The 13551-nt window shown below is 38.9% G+C and overlaps 1 protein-coding gene across 7 annotated transcripts in view; it reads right to left on the bottom strand.

The window, feature by feature from the left end:
• The window catches only part of MYT1L (myelin transcription factor 1 like), a 319362-nt gene that overhangs the window by 105113 nt on the left and 200698 nt on the right, over positions 1–13551 (bottom strand). The gene's annotated exons all lie outside the window — the stretch shown is intronic.

The raw sequence follows: 13551 nt of genomic DNA, 5'->3' as shown, positions 1-13551 counted from the left end.
TGCAAAAATAAAAGATACAAATTATTACACTATCCTGCAGATTTCTGTAGGTCAGATTGCATAACTCAACTCATGTAATTTAGTAATATATTCTAATTCTACACTATGATTAGTTGCTGTTCTCAAAATGGATGTTTTCAAACTAAAATGCTACTTAGGCAATAATGACCAATAGGGAGGACACTTACAAAACCTGTGAAATTGCAAATAACTATTATTTGCCTGAAAGTGTCATATATACATGCCAGCATAACAGTTACAGAGCTCATACAAATCTGTGGTTTTCCTTCTCATTCTTTTCTGTGTTCTGCACATTATACTCTTTTCTAAGGCAGATGATTATAGTTAAAAAACCAGCACTCTTATCCTACCTGTTAGCTATCAGTACAACCATCAGGAATAAAGCATTGCTTCATAATTTTGTAATATTCAGTAAGGTTTTGATTGTGTACAATTAAGATATGTTTCAATGTTATTTAAATAATGAAAATACAACTACATTCTTAATGCTGCTGTTTGTTGTTATAAATGATGACTAGCTTCTAAATTCTCCACTGTTGAGCTCCATTATATGCTACAAGGCTGCATAAATGGGAAAGGAAGCTCCCCAACACAACCACAACAAAAACCAAAACAATTTTCATGGCCAGTGTTGGAAGTGTTCTCACACTGAAAAAAAAAAAAAACCAAAACAAGCAATAAACAAAATCTTTTGTCATTGAAAGAAGTCAGACTTTTCAAAGTTGAGTACTACTTCCTCACCGATCATTTTAATGCACTGTAACATAAATAGCATTTCAGAGTTCTGCTCTTCTACGAGAGTAGACACCTGTTTCTCAAAGGTCATATAATCTGCGTTTGTTGCATGTTATCATTCTTGTGTAACCTCTTTTATAAACCTGCACAGAGTGATTGCACACATAAATTACTTTTTGTTTAAAAAACTTCCTCTTTTAACTTTTTATTGTGTGATTATAAATGTTACTCAAGCTACATTAGTTTTTAGTCTTCTTCCTGTGATTAACTAGTTTTGGGACATCTATACTGTTCTTTCCAGCCCTTTCTACATACCTACTTATGTACTCCTCTTTTACGTTATATTTTAATTCCTTTTATCCTGATTACAAAACACTAGGATCTTTATAATTTTCTTCCACTCTAATAATACTTCATATTCTACTGAGAGACTACTGAAAAAGAGGGATTTTCACTGCATGTAGTACTACAGATGTGCTCCTTGTGGTGTCTGGGTGGTCTTGATCTTGGTTTTATTTAATTGCATCCCAGCAGCTATACATCTCAATTACTTAAACCACTACTTAGGTAACAAGAATTTTATTTAAGTGCCTAACTTAGTCATTGTCTTACCTAAATTTTAAAGCACCTTTTCACAGGAAGACTGACTCAGTCTGCCTGGTACACACACCTCTAAGGAACATACAGAGTCACAAAAGACAGTATTCACCATGGAAAACGTGCTAAGGGAGACCTTCTCTGCATAAGGTATGCACCTCTCTCTCAGTGTAGGAACTACATAGGTGTCTTTTAAACTGCATAAGGTGTCTTTCAAAGTCTAATCCAGTGTGCCTAAATTAAACTACCTCCCTCCATTAACACTATCAAGAAACACTGAGTAAATTTTAAGTACCACGATCTAACCAGATTCCAATCCTCCTCACTCGGGAGTGAATAGCAGGTACTAGTTCTAATGGGATAGTTTCCAGACACCGACAACAAAGTTGAGGCTTAATGGTGCAAGATAGAGGGGGAACAAACCCACACTCTCCAGATCCCAGATCATGCTCCATCCAGCAGGTTGTGTGCCATATCCTGGGGAAGGACATCCTTTTCTATAAGGTGAGTCCTGTGAAGCTGGCTGCAAGCAACTCAGTCTGACACATAACAGGCAAGCAAAAGCCCAAATCTTCTTTCCTGCTCCTGGGAAGAGGAGGCCTAAGCTTCTGATGTTTTCTCTTTAGACTATATTTGTTTCTATCCATGGATGTTTAAATGTAAAACCTATAAATACAGCAGAAATCCTTGTCCCTAGGTTACCACTATTGCTCACTGCCAAATGACTGTCCTGCCTCTTGCCCTGTGAGTGCTTCTCTTCGTCAGGACCCAGCTGCTCAGAATCAAGGGGAAAGATGGGACGTATTTTCATGGAAAATATCCCACATCATCACAGTCAGGGCAGAAACAGGAGTTCAGTCTCCATCAGTCTGGACAGTGCCTAAAACCGAGGGCAAAAGGGAAGCACTGTTTGTTGTAGTTCTGATCACAGCAGGTTTATTTTGGTGCTTCCCCTGGTGTTACGGGGGTTCAGGAGCTGTCTAAACTCTCAATATAAAGCTCTTAGAGAAGGTAGATGAATTTTTCCTCAGAACTGGAATTTCAGTGTGTAGTGCGCAGGGAAACGGATGGATAATTAGGGAGGAACCTTTTCATTTAGGTGCCTTACAGAGGTTGCATCCTGGAAAACAGGAGTGGGTCATGGTCTGGGGCTCAGGTAGATTTTAGAAACTTGCATATCAGTTCAATGGGATTTAAGCAGACAGGGTAACATTTATTGAGTGGCTATGTCTTGCTTTCTTGGTTTATGTTCCTTCTCTTTGTGATGTATATTACCCTCAATATAGCTTCCTCAATGCCATTATCATTAAATCATATTTTCTCAAAATCTTAATCTTTATTTTCAAAGATGTGAGTAGGCTTAGCCCCAGCAATCCCCAGGATTTCACTTCTTCCTCTTATTATAACCTTCTTAGAACACTGTAAGAGGTAAAGACGAGACTTCAGGCAGCTCTGAGCTGAAAACATCAAGGCTAAAGGTCACCAGTAGATGTGTAACTGTGAAAATGCTTGGCCACTGGAGATGATGCAAACTTGAAATTTGTCACATTAAAGCCAGAACATTAACCCCACCCTGCCCTAATCTTTGTTCAGTTAAGAACCCTAAATACTTGCAAAAGTTTTCATCTAGTAATGTCCCAAAAGAGTCTCCTTTGGAATTCACAATGGCCTGGAAATTGGAGAAGACAGTAGGATAAGAAATACATCGATTTTGTTTGGAACTGTTGTTTAATTTTTGTATTTAGCATCTAAGTATCATTGCATGACTTTTTAGATACAAATGATTAGTCAAAGGTAGAAATAAATTGTTGTCATTGCCATTTTTGGTCTCTCTAATATTTTGTCACAGCTTTATTCTTTTCTACACAACATTTTACAAAGTTTGTGAGAATCTAAGACATTACCCAGGATTCAGGCCCCCCTGGAAAGTGCTTAACTGGCAATGGAAATCAATGTCAGTTAGCTGTCTGATGAGCTTTGATGCTTTTATAAAGCTCTTTAAATAACTATTTGCAACTCAGCTATTCAAGTAAAGTTGCAAATTTGACTTCAGTTTTTCACTTTATTTATTTGTGCTCAGTTCCTCTGGTCATAGAATTAAAACTGAGGACACATCAGCAACTAACAGAAACAAACATTTGTGTATTTTAAGGGCTGGGTCCAGCACTAAGGACTTGGGAATATATCACTTTTCCAAGGAAACCAACTATGTCAGTTAACTCCGACTCAGCTTTTGTAGACTCTTTCCTGATTAGTTTGTACCAGTGTTCCACAAACTCAAATTTGGTTTTGCCTGTGCTTGGATTTATACTTTATAAAGCTACCATTGCATGGATTTTTCTTATAAAACCTTTAAAATACTGTCTTGCACTGGCATCCTTCTGCTCTTCAACTATATATCTCATATCGTTTATAGTACCTCAGGTACTATAGACTTCATAGTCTGAGAGAGTTAAAAAAAAAAATCCATGTCTTTCAGAAACCTGGGAAACAGGCCACCAGACCTGGAGCCTACTGTTTAGCTGCCCTATTTTTCTTCTTTTTCTTTCTTAACCTGTTCCACTCCCATCCTTTGTTTCATTAATTTTTCAGATTCTGCCTCCAGGACACTTCTCTCTGTTTCTGGCACGTTCCCTGTGGTCTGCGCAGCAAGCATGCTGTGGAGAAGGCAGCGCTGGATTCCCAGCAGCCTCTGCCACTCACTTCCCCTCCCGACCACATATGGAGATGACAGTCTTTGCCACTGACCTCTTGTTCCTCATATATTTGTGAAATCTGTTATTGTTTGTCCTTATAGCTTCTGCAATTTTCTCTCCATTTCCAATTTTGGCTTTTGTGATCATCCCCTTATTTGCTTATTTTTTAGGCTTGTTTATCTCTGCTCAAAGCAACGACCCCATTGATTTATCTGTCTTGCACGCCTTTATCCGTTCTTTTATTGCTCACTGTATTTCCCTGGTCAGCTGTGTTTGTCTTATTTTCCCCTCACGCTTCAGCTCTCTTGGCTTCCAGCGGAATACATATTTGGGCTTCCTGAAACACACTTTTGAATATTCCACGCTGCTTTTCTGTGTGTCTCAGTCATCTCTGGTTTTCAGAATCTGTCATGAATAATTCTTGTGGAAAGAATGTTGTTGAATTTCATAGCAATAAGCTCCAAGAGGACATATAGACATTAATAATTGAATAAATTGAAGAAATAATATATGAATTTATACTGCTTAGTTAAAAATGATTTATGGTATTTTTTTAACTCTCATGAAATTTTTCTTCATTAAAAAACACACAATGCTACTCACTGATACATTCAGCAGGACTTTTCCTCAGGAAATACATATTTCTTTCCCAGAGTTGAACTTCTTGATTTTTAATATATTTTATTACTAATTTAATAAAATTTTCAGCATAATAAATATGGTTATTTCTATACTAGAACAACTAAACATATATCTTTAAAAATATATAGTATAGGACCAGAGAAATACAAGGGATTTTCTAAATCAAATTACTGATTAATATTCTCCCCTCCATGATATGCCAACCCATACATCAAGGGTGGGACACGACACCTATGTCTGGAGGACACTTTCCTCTTATAATGGTTTATTTCCCTACATGAATTAGAAAGAGAACTTTTGTGACTAATAAAGGTTCAGTCAACTTTAAATACCTAGTTTAGACAAAGTGTTTCTTATTTGCCATGTTTACTGGTCTTCTTTTTTTCATTTGTCTCTCTTTCCTACTAAATTATTTCAGAAGCCTTATGCTATTGTTATATTTTTTCCCTTTTTTTTCCTCATTAGTACTTTGAAAAATCTTACAAAATGTTTTTTTTTTCAGTCTAAAAAGTGTCCCCAGTAACAGTGCTCTCATTCTTTCTTTTTATGTAAGAATTTAATTCAACATAAACCAAAACATTTGGTAGGTAATAGAATCTAAAAATTTACTGTATAGACACCTAGTGAGGTTATTAAAAACATTTAATGAAGCACTTAAGTATATGAAGTGGCACTGAGGTGGAATTTTATCATCTACAGTTAAGGACAGTAAATTAGGAAGAGTCTGCTTGGAAGCAAACTTCTGCTGAAGGCTTCTGGCAGAAAGTTCCAAAGGTATTTACCTTTGTCCCATTGGATACTCTAAGTATTATTTTTGGCTTGGACTAGATAACTTCCAAGTCTATATCTCCAGATGAAGACTTTTAGAGTATTGAGAAAATAGGCATTTTGCAGATAAGTCCTCTAACAAACCCAATCTTCAAAGAATGTGCAAATCTAATTAATTTGCATAACACTCCATCCTATTAAATCACTCTCAAATTAGTGACTACTTTTCGCTTTAAAGGATTGATACTATCAACTTATAGCAGCTGACCAGAAAATAAATATTTGTATTCTACCGAATCCTACAGCTTGAACTCCCTGCACTCCAGGAGGATGCCCTTCCCAGTAGACTATGCACTATTAAGAGGAAGAGCTGGTAGCACTCCTGTAGAAGCTGGACCATTGAACAGATAGAAATGAAAGAATCATAATAAATTTAGAAAAGGAGATTGACTCCAGCCTAGTGATGTGCCTACTCAATTGCAAGAATAAACTCCCTTCAGCTGAGGATGATTTTCCATTCATATTTAAATAACTGCTTAAAGTATGCCAAATTACTACAGGGACGAGTAGCAAACCCAATGGACAGTGATAACCGTCAGGCAGTAGAGTCAAACTTCTTTGTGGGAAATTATTTTTGCTCTCTAAGCCACTCAGGTCAGGAACCTTTTCTACCCCACAAAAGTCCCATATAATGCCTGCGTACTGTCCTGGAATACGGGAGGTACTGAGACAAACCTTCCTAGGCTGTGAAAAGTAAAGAACTTTGCTAAGTATTCTAATCACTAAGCATAGAAGAGAAAATGAGAAGAGCAGTAAGTCAAAATTAAAAAAAGGACATGGAATTTTTTGAGCTTTTATTTCACAGAGAAGGCTAATAGCAGCCTACAAGACAGCTAGGTTTTGATGCTTCCAACTAGCTGGATTAAAATTCCCTGGGCTAGCATCCTGCCTGCTGTGAATCCCAATCTAGAAGCTTAAGTTACCTGATTCTGCTTTCCAGGAGCCTGCTGGCATCTGAGTCAGAGTCTTGAATACTGCTCTAGAATTAGGCATACTTCTTACAACCACTGCACTGCCAAGCACCATAGCATTCAAGGTCACTTACAGAATGATTGCCCTCTCCCCTATCTTCTCAGTTGGAGTTAGGCACCAATCCAGAGTCAGTGCTTTGGAAAATCTGTGTTCCCATCCACACTGCACACGCTTAAATATTTTTATAAAAGCGAGCCTATATTACTATGTTTTTATCAATGTAAACTACAATTAAAAGCAAAAAATACATTTTAAAATACAGTAAACTCATCTCTACAGTTCTGTTGTAGTTCAGAGTTTCCCATGAGCTTCCTGTTCTGGTTCAATAAATCAGATTATTGTAAGCAGAAAGTGCTTTTATGTGTGCAATGTCAAAACACACCATCTTTACTTCATCTACTTGTACCAAATAGAAGTTTGTTGAACTTTTCAGATTATGTATGTATAAAAAGTATTTCACTTCAGTGAAAACTATTAATTTACACAAACAGGTACAAGCTTGACTGATAGGAATGAGTGAAATGTAGAGCATTCTATACCTTTTTTCCTTCTGGAGTGTCAAATACTTGTTTACTGCATTATGGAACAGTATGAAAAATCACAAAAGTGCCCAGAAGCATGCTGGATCTCAAAAAGTAAAGGAAGAAGATGTGATATTTTCTTCACAGAGCTTTAGAAACCAACTTGATCCTTCTGCACTTCAGAGCCTTTTTAAACACATGACTAGCTACAATCATACTGTAGATCTACTCATATGTATAGCATCATTTAATTAAATAAGCCCTAAAAAATTTAGTGTCTTTAAAAAACAGCATTGCAAGAAGAAGTTAGGAGTAACAAATAACATGAGAACAGAATGATGTGCCAGAAGTAAATGATTGAGCTCAACACTTACGTTGTTTTTTTTTCAAGAAATTAAAATATTGAAATATGTATTTTTAAACAAAATAGCTTTAATGTAGTCAATAAAATCACCATAACTTAAGTCAAAGTGAGGATCTTTTATTTAATTGGATCCTATGCATCTCCAATGTGAAGCACCTCCCCACCCCAATTCACTGAGACTCCAAACTGGTGTAACTGAACCCTATGATGAGCAGTGGCAAACTTACTGGCTAATCTGCCTCTGGGTGGTGAGACCATTTCACCTGTCACCAAAGTCTCTGCTCTTGGGACGTGACAACAGAAAGGAAATTTTCAGTTTTGCAGTAATTAACTCATTTAACCGATAAGTTGATTTAATTGGTTGAACTCCACAGCTGCGCAGTCAAGAAAAATGAGGCACAGTAATGTATTTCTATGTGTTGTACAAATACAAAGGAAAAATCTCAGCCCTGGAGAGCTCATTTAAAGCAAGATGTAAAAAATAAATGTTACAAAAAAATGTTACTAAAAACTTATGCGGCAGCACAGGTTAGCAAAGTACATGCCCTACAGTGTAGATTATTCAAAAGTATTTATGTAAATAAATCAATATAATATCTGATTGCCCTATGACTTAAGATGTCATGGATGGGGTTCATCTCTCACCTACCCTTAGGCTTCTAAAAACTAAGTTTATACATGTCATTTTAATCTCCCTTCATAAGTCAATGCAGAGAAACTGGAACCTCCTGGGAGGCAAATAATCTCACTTAGGCACTTTGCCTATCTCTCCACTGACAATAAAGGGAGTGAATGGGGATCAGCTTACATTTCTGCCATTAAGGAATATGAATAAAAGTCATAGATATCCAAGCCTTTTTCTCTCTCTTTTTTTTAAATACTGTATGTCCATCCCCAATAAAGATAATACTTAGCAGATTTTAAATCTGCACTACAAAACTTTCACAAAGAAAAAACCAAAACCCTGCTTCTTTCCTTTCCACAGCTGCTCTGTCACTTAATATGAATAATTATCTTCCCTATAGCTTAGCTATCATTTCAAGACTACCTGCATGACCCAATGTCAGACAAATACTGTAGTTGCACTCTAATCTTAGGATGGCAAACACCAAACTTATCTGTGCATTCAAGAGCCGGAAGCCACAACTGATTATGTCTTGTTGCCAGACCCCTGAATGCAGGGACTGATCAAAGAAACTAGGATAGTCTAAAGAGCACAGGTTTAACAACTTCTATTGATCCATTAGATAAAATGCATATAAGCAAGTTTTGCTAAGTGGCTATTGATTTGGCACACTTCAATGTTGATTTAGATGTAACCCACACACATAAAAACGGGAACATGCAAAGCCAGTGATCACTTTTGCAGTAACTCAAAGAACACTGACTTCTGCACTAACCCAAAATCCTGAAGTCTACATTTATTTCAAAAATTTAAATTGGAAGAAAAGCACTGGGAAAGAAAACTCTTTTCTTCTAGAGAGGGACAAAAATGAGGTTGGCTACACTGAGCTAAATCAAAGCAGTATCTAGAGTTGCCAAGATGTCCAGATTTGTGTGTGTCCTGTGTTTTCAGCCTCAGTGATAATGACAGCTCTGTTTACAGGTAGACGGTAGGGTGGGTTCCAATTTATTTATTTTTCATTATAACATGATATCATAAAACTGGAAAAGTTTGTAATCAATCATTCACCAATTTGAAAGGGTTAGAATATGCTACAAGACCACATCTATCAGTTACAAAGGATCTTTGCACAGTCACAATTTTTGAGCCTTGGACATAATACAAAATCTTTCAATTCCAATATTTTAAATGTAATTGCTTTTAAGTAATTTAGCATGCTAAGTTCAAGCATTCAAAAAGCAAGGGAAATAAACTGCCAGAAATCAAAGGGGATTTATGCAGTTATCCTGTCATTTAACAACATTGCTAGATATGTATTAGTAGAATCAACACCCTTAGACACAGACTCAATAGATCATATTTAACAACAACACAGCAGGTCAAACTATCATTCTAGCATGTACTTAAGTATTGAGTAATAGAGTACGCTGTCATTTTATCGCATCTCTAATGTAAGGCTACTATAATGAGACTATCAGCTACTGATTACTATCACAAATAGTCTTTCCATCATCTCTACATAGATACACAATAGCACTGGCTCCCAACTTAATTTTAACTAAGAAAGATATATGGAACAGAATTGAGAAACACGATACATCAATTTTCCTGTAATTACAGCAATAAGTATCTCACTTGATCCAAAAAAGCTAATGGCTAGAGAATATAACCAATGCAAAGGAATAATACTGTGGAGCAGCCTTCTAACATAAAAAGCAAGTTCGCTGATGACACCAAGCTGTCTGGTGCAGTCGACACGCTGGAGGGAAGGGATGCCATCCAGAGGGACCTTGACAGGCCACAGAGGTGGGCCCGTGCCAACCTCATGAAGTTCAACCAGGCAAGTGCAAGGTCCTGCACCTGGGTCGTGGCAATCCCGGGCACAAATACAGGCTGGGTGGAGAATGGATCGAGAGCAGCCTTGAGGAGAAGGACTTGGGAATGCTGGTGGACAAGAAGCTCAACATGAGCCGGCAATGCATCCTTGCGGCCCAGAAGGCCAACTGCATCCTGGGCTGCATCAAGAGGAGCGTGGCCAGCAGGTTGAGGGAGGTGATTCTGCCCCTCTACCCACTCTCATGAGACCCCACCTGGAGAACTGTGTCCAGTTCTGGAGCCCCCAACATAAGAAGGACATGGACCAGTTGGAGAAGGTCCAGAGGAAGGCCACGAAGATGATAAGAGGGCTGTAACACCTTTCCTATGAAGACAGGCTGAGAGAATTGGGGCTGTTCAGCCTGGAGAAGAGAAGGCTCCGGGGAGACCTGATAGCGATCTTCTAGTACCTCAAGGGGGCCTACAAGAAAGATGGGGAGAGGCTGTTCAGTAGGGCCTGTTGTGACAGGACGAGGGGTAATGGTTTTAAAATAGAGGGAAGTAGATTTAGATTGGATATTAGGAAAAAATTTTTTACAAAGCAAGTTGTAGAACACTGGAACAGGTTGCCCAGAGAGATGGTGGATGCCCCCTCCCTGGAAACATTCAAGGCCAGGCTGGATGAGGCTCTGAGCAACCTGATCTAGTTGGAGATGTCCCTCCTTGTTCCAGGGGGGTTAGACTAGATGACCCTTTGAAGGTCCCTTCCAACTCTAACCATTCTATGATTCTATAATTCTGAAACTGTCACTAGTAAACATCTGAAATTACAGAAAAAAAAAATGATAAAAACAAAGTGATATAAGCTGCAACCACTTCAGTGCTTAAGTACTGGATTCTCACCTCCAGCATAAGCTACAGGATATCGTTGTTTGTCTTGAACGGTTGGTTAGGAGTCATTCATGTGTGAAATATTCTAAATTCTGGTTGCTAGAGGATTGAGATGTCTAAATCTTCCTATTTTGAAAAAAAGCAAAAAGATTTTGCCTTTCTGTAACACAGAGAAAACCTGATTATTCTGAAACAGAATCAAAATGACAGCATTCTCTCTACTTTATTGATCTCATGGTAAAAATGTTAATCATTATTAATATGCATTTAGGAAACATTAATATGAAGGAACTGAAAGTTTATCCTCCATATTAATTTTTAAGGGTGCTTTTTTTCTTAGTGGGCTCTGCACCAAAAAGTTTACCATACAAATCTGTTTAACATAAAGAGGATTTCTGAAATACTTTTATCATTATACCTCCTTGAGCCTAATTTCTAGGACAAAATTTTGATACTAGTAGTTGTGCTTGCCAGTTTACTACTGCATACAAAGCTATAAGCACAAATTTAAAACCAAGACGTTATGTTCTTTGCTGTAGATGAACACGGCTATTTTAGTATTGTGTAATTTTCAACAGTCATTAGAGTCCCTACTAGCACTTCCTATCAGAGATGTATTAGACCAATCTGTGGTTCAAGATCCACACAATTCTAACTTTTGCTCAGTGTGGCAGTAATGCAGCGTCACAGTTTAGCCCCACTCGGGATCAGACTATGGAGTCTCTCTCTCACTCCCCCCAACCTCGGAGAGAGCAGGGAGAAATAATATAAGAAAAAGGCTCGACGTTTGAGGTAAGGTCAGGGAGAGATCCTTAAAGTTACCGGTATGGGCAAAACAGACTTGACTTGGGGAAAACTATTTGTTTATTACTAAAACAAACTAGGTTAATGAGAAAGAGAACAAGATAACTCCCCCCCCCACACTTCCCAGGTTTAATGTTATCTCTACCTTCTCCCCTCCCCAAGTGGCACAGGGGGAAAGAGACAATGGGAGTTATGGTTAGTTCATCACATGTCGCTTTACACTGCTCCTTCCTCCTCAGGGGGAAGAACTCCTCACATTCCTCCCCTGCTTCATTGTGGGGTCCCTCTCACAAGCTACAGTCCTTCGTGAACTGCTCTAGCATGGGTCTTTTTTCCATGGGGTGCAGTCCCTCCAGAACAGCTGCCCCAGTGCAGGCCCTCCATGGGCCACAGCCTCCTTTCAGGCATCCGCTTGCCCCAGTGTGGGCTCCTCCACGGGCTGCAGGTGGATCTCTGCTCCTCTATGGACCTCCATGGGCTGCAGGGGGACAACCTGCTTCACCATGGGCTGCACCTCGGGCTGCAGGGGAATCTTATCCAGGAGCAGCCTCACTCCTCCCCCTCCTTCTGAACTGACCTTGGTGTCTGCAGCCATGCCTCTCACAACAAATTCTTCACAATCAGCTCAGGCAGACACCTCTCATGTTCTCTTCACATCTCCTCTCCACTTCTTGCAGCTGGGCTCGGCCAAGTCAGGCCCAGTCGGCCTCCCAGCAGGAGGCCAGAAGGTGAGGGCCGCAAGGCCCACAAGGCTCGCGCCTCCCCCTTTCCGCCCTCACTCCAGCTTCTTCACATCTTCTCCTCTTTTTTTTTTCCTCTTTCTCTCCTTCTTAAATTAGTTATTGCAGAGGCGTTATCATGGAACATTCTATTACCAATTGGCTCGGCCCTGGCCAGCAGCAGGTCCACCCTAGGCCCGGCCGAATCCACTGAACAAAGGGGAAACTTCTAGCAGTTTCTTACAGAAGCTACCACCGTAGCCTCCTCTCACTAAACAAAACCAGAACATGCGGCATGTCCTTCAAGAGACACAAATACAATGGTACATGTTTTTCCACCTCATGCATGCACAAGGCAGGTATTGCGGATCATTATTATCCCCTCTGAGAAAACACTGCTGCACAAACCCTGCCCCTTGCCATAACTTACACCCTGAGAGGCATATATTTGCTTGTGCTAATAGACTATCATGTTCATCTCCTGCAACACACAGCAGTTGCTTTGTTGTAATATCAAGGGGTCTTGCAGGCAGTATTTCCACTAAGATACAAGCTAAAGAAATTGGTTCAACTGTTGACAGATTGAAAGGACAAAACTGTATCTCTTATGTTCAATTGATTTTTTCACTTTTTTTTTTTTTCATGATTAGAAGAATTAGAAATACTCTGGTCTAAAAATGAAAGCTTACCTACTGGTTTAATCACAGGACTCCAAAAGTAAGATGTCTAGATATGGGCCTAAATGGCTTTGCCTTAATCAGACCATTTCTGATACATCTGATGAAAGGAAGGACGTCTGTTCAGGAAAAAAAATAATTAAAAAAAATCTAACTGAATTCCATCACATTCTAGTCCAGAATAGTGAGGCTCCAACTTGACTCATATCACGATTTAAAAAAAAAAATACTATGGCATATAATGTTACTTTTTATAGCTGACAGTGAGTTCTATTAGACTGTAGAAGAGTCTCTAAAGGAAAATGAAAATAGCCTCCCAAGGGAGTGGAAGCCCCACACAGTATGATTTAAATGCAGCAGCCGGGCTGTGGGTGGAAATGGCGGTTTCCATTGAAAACCTGCTACCAATATACCTCCTATGGCTAGATTTCACAGGGAAATGTGTCAGTTATCCCTCTCTGAAGTTCAGCTCCTCAGTTTTAAAGATGCACAGATAGGAAAGGTAGCAAGGGTCAAAGACTGAACAGAGAAAGGTCCAGAATGATGTACTGTCCAAGCACCAAAGAGTAAAATTGGGAAAAGACTTGAAGTACAAGTGTGTAACAGGAAGATGGCAAGAAGAGAAACAGAAGCTTTAAAAGGTG

The sequence above is a fragment of the Chlamydotis macqueenii genome, chromosome 3 (genome assembly GCF_036417535.1).
Source record: "Chlamydotis macqueenii isolate bChlMac1 chromosome 3, bChlMac1.mat, whole genome shotgun sequence".
NCBI classification, from domain to species: Eukaryota; Metazoa; Chordata; class Aves; order Otidiformes; family Otididae; genus Chlamydotis; species Chlamydotis macqueenii.
The sequence above is the reverse complement of the archived record's forward strand: the minus strand, read 5'-3'. Positions and strand labels throughout refer to the sequence as shown.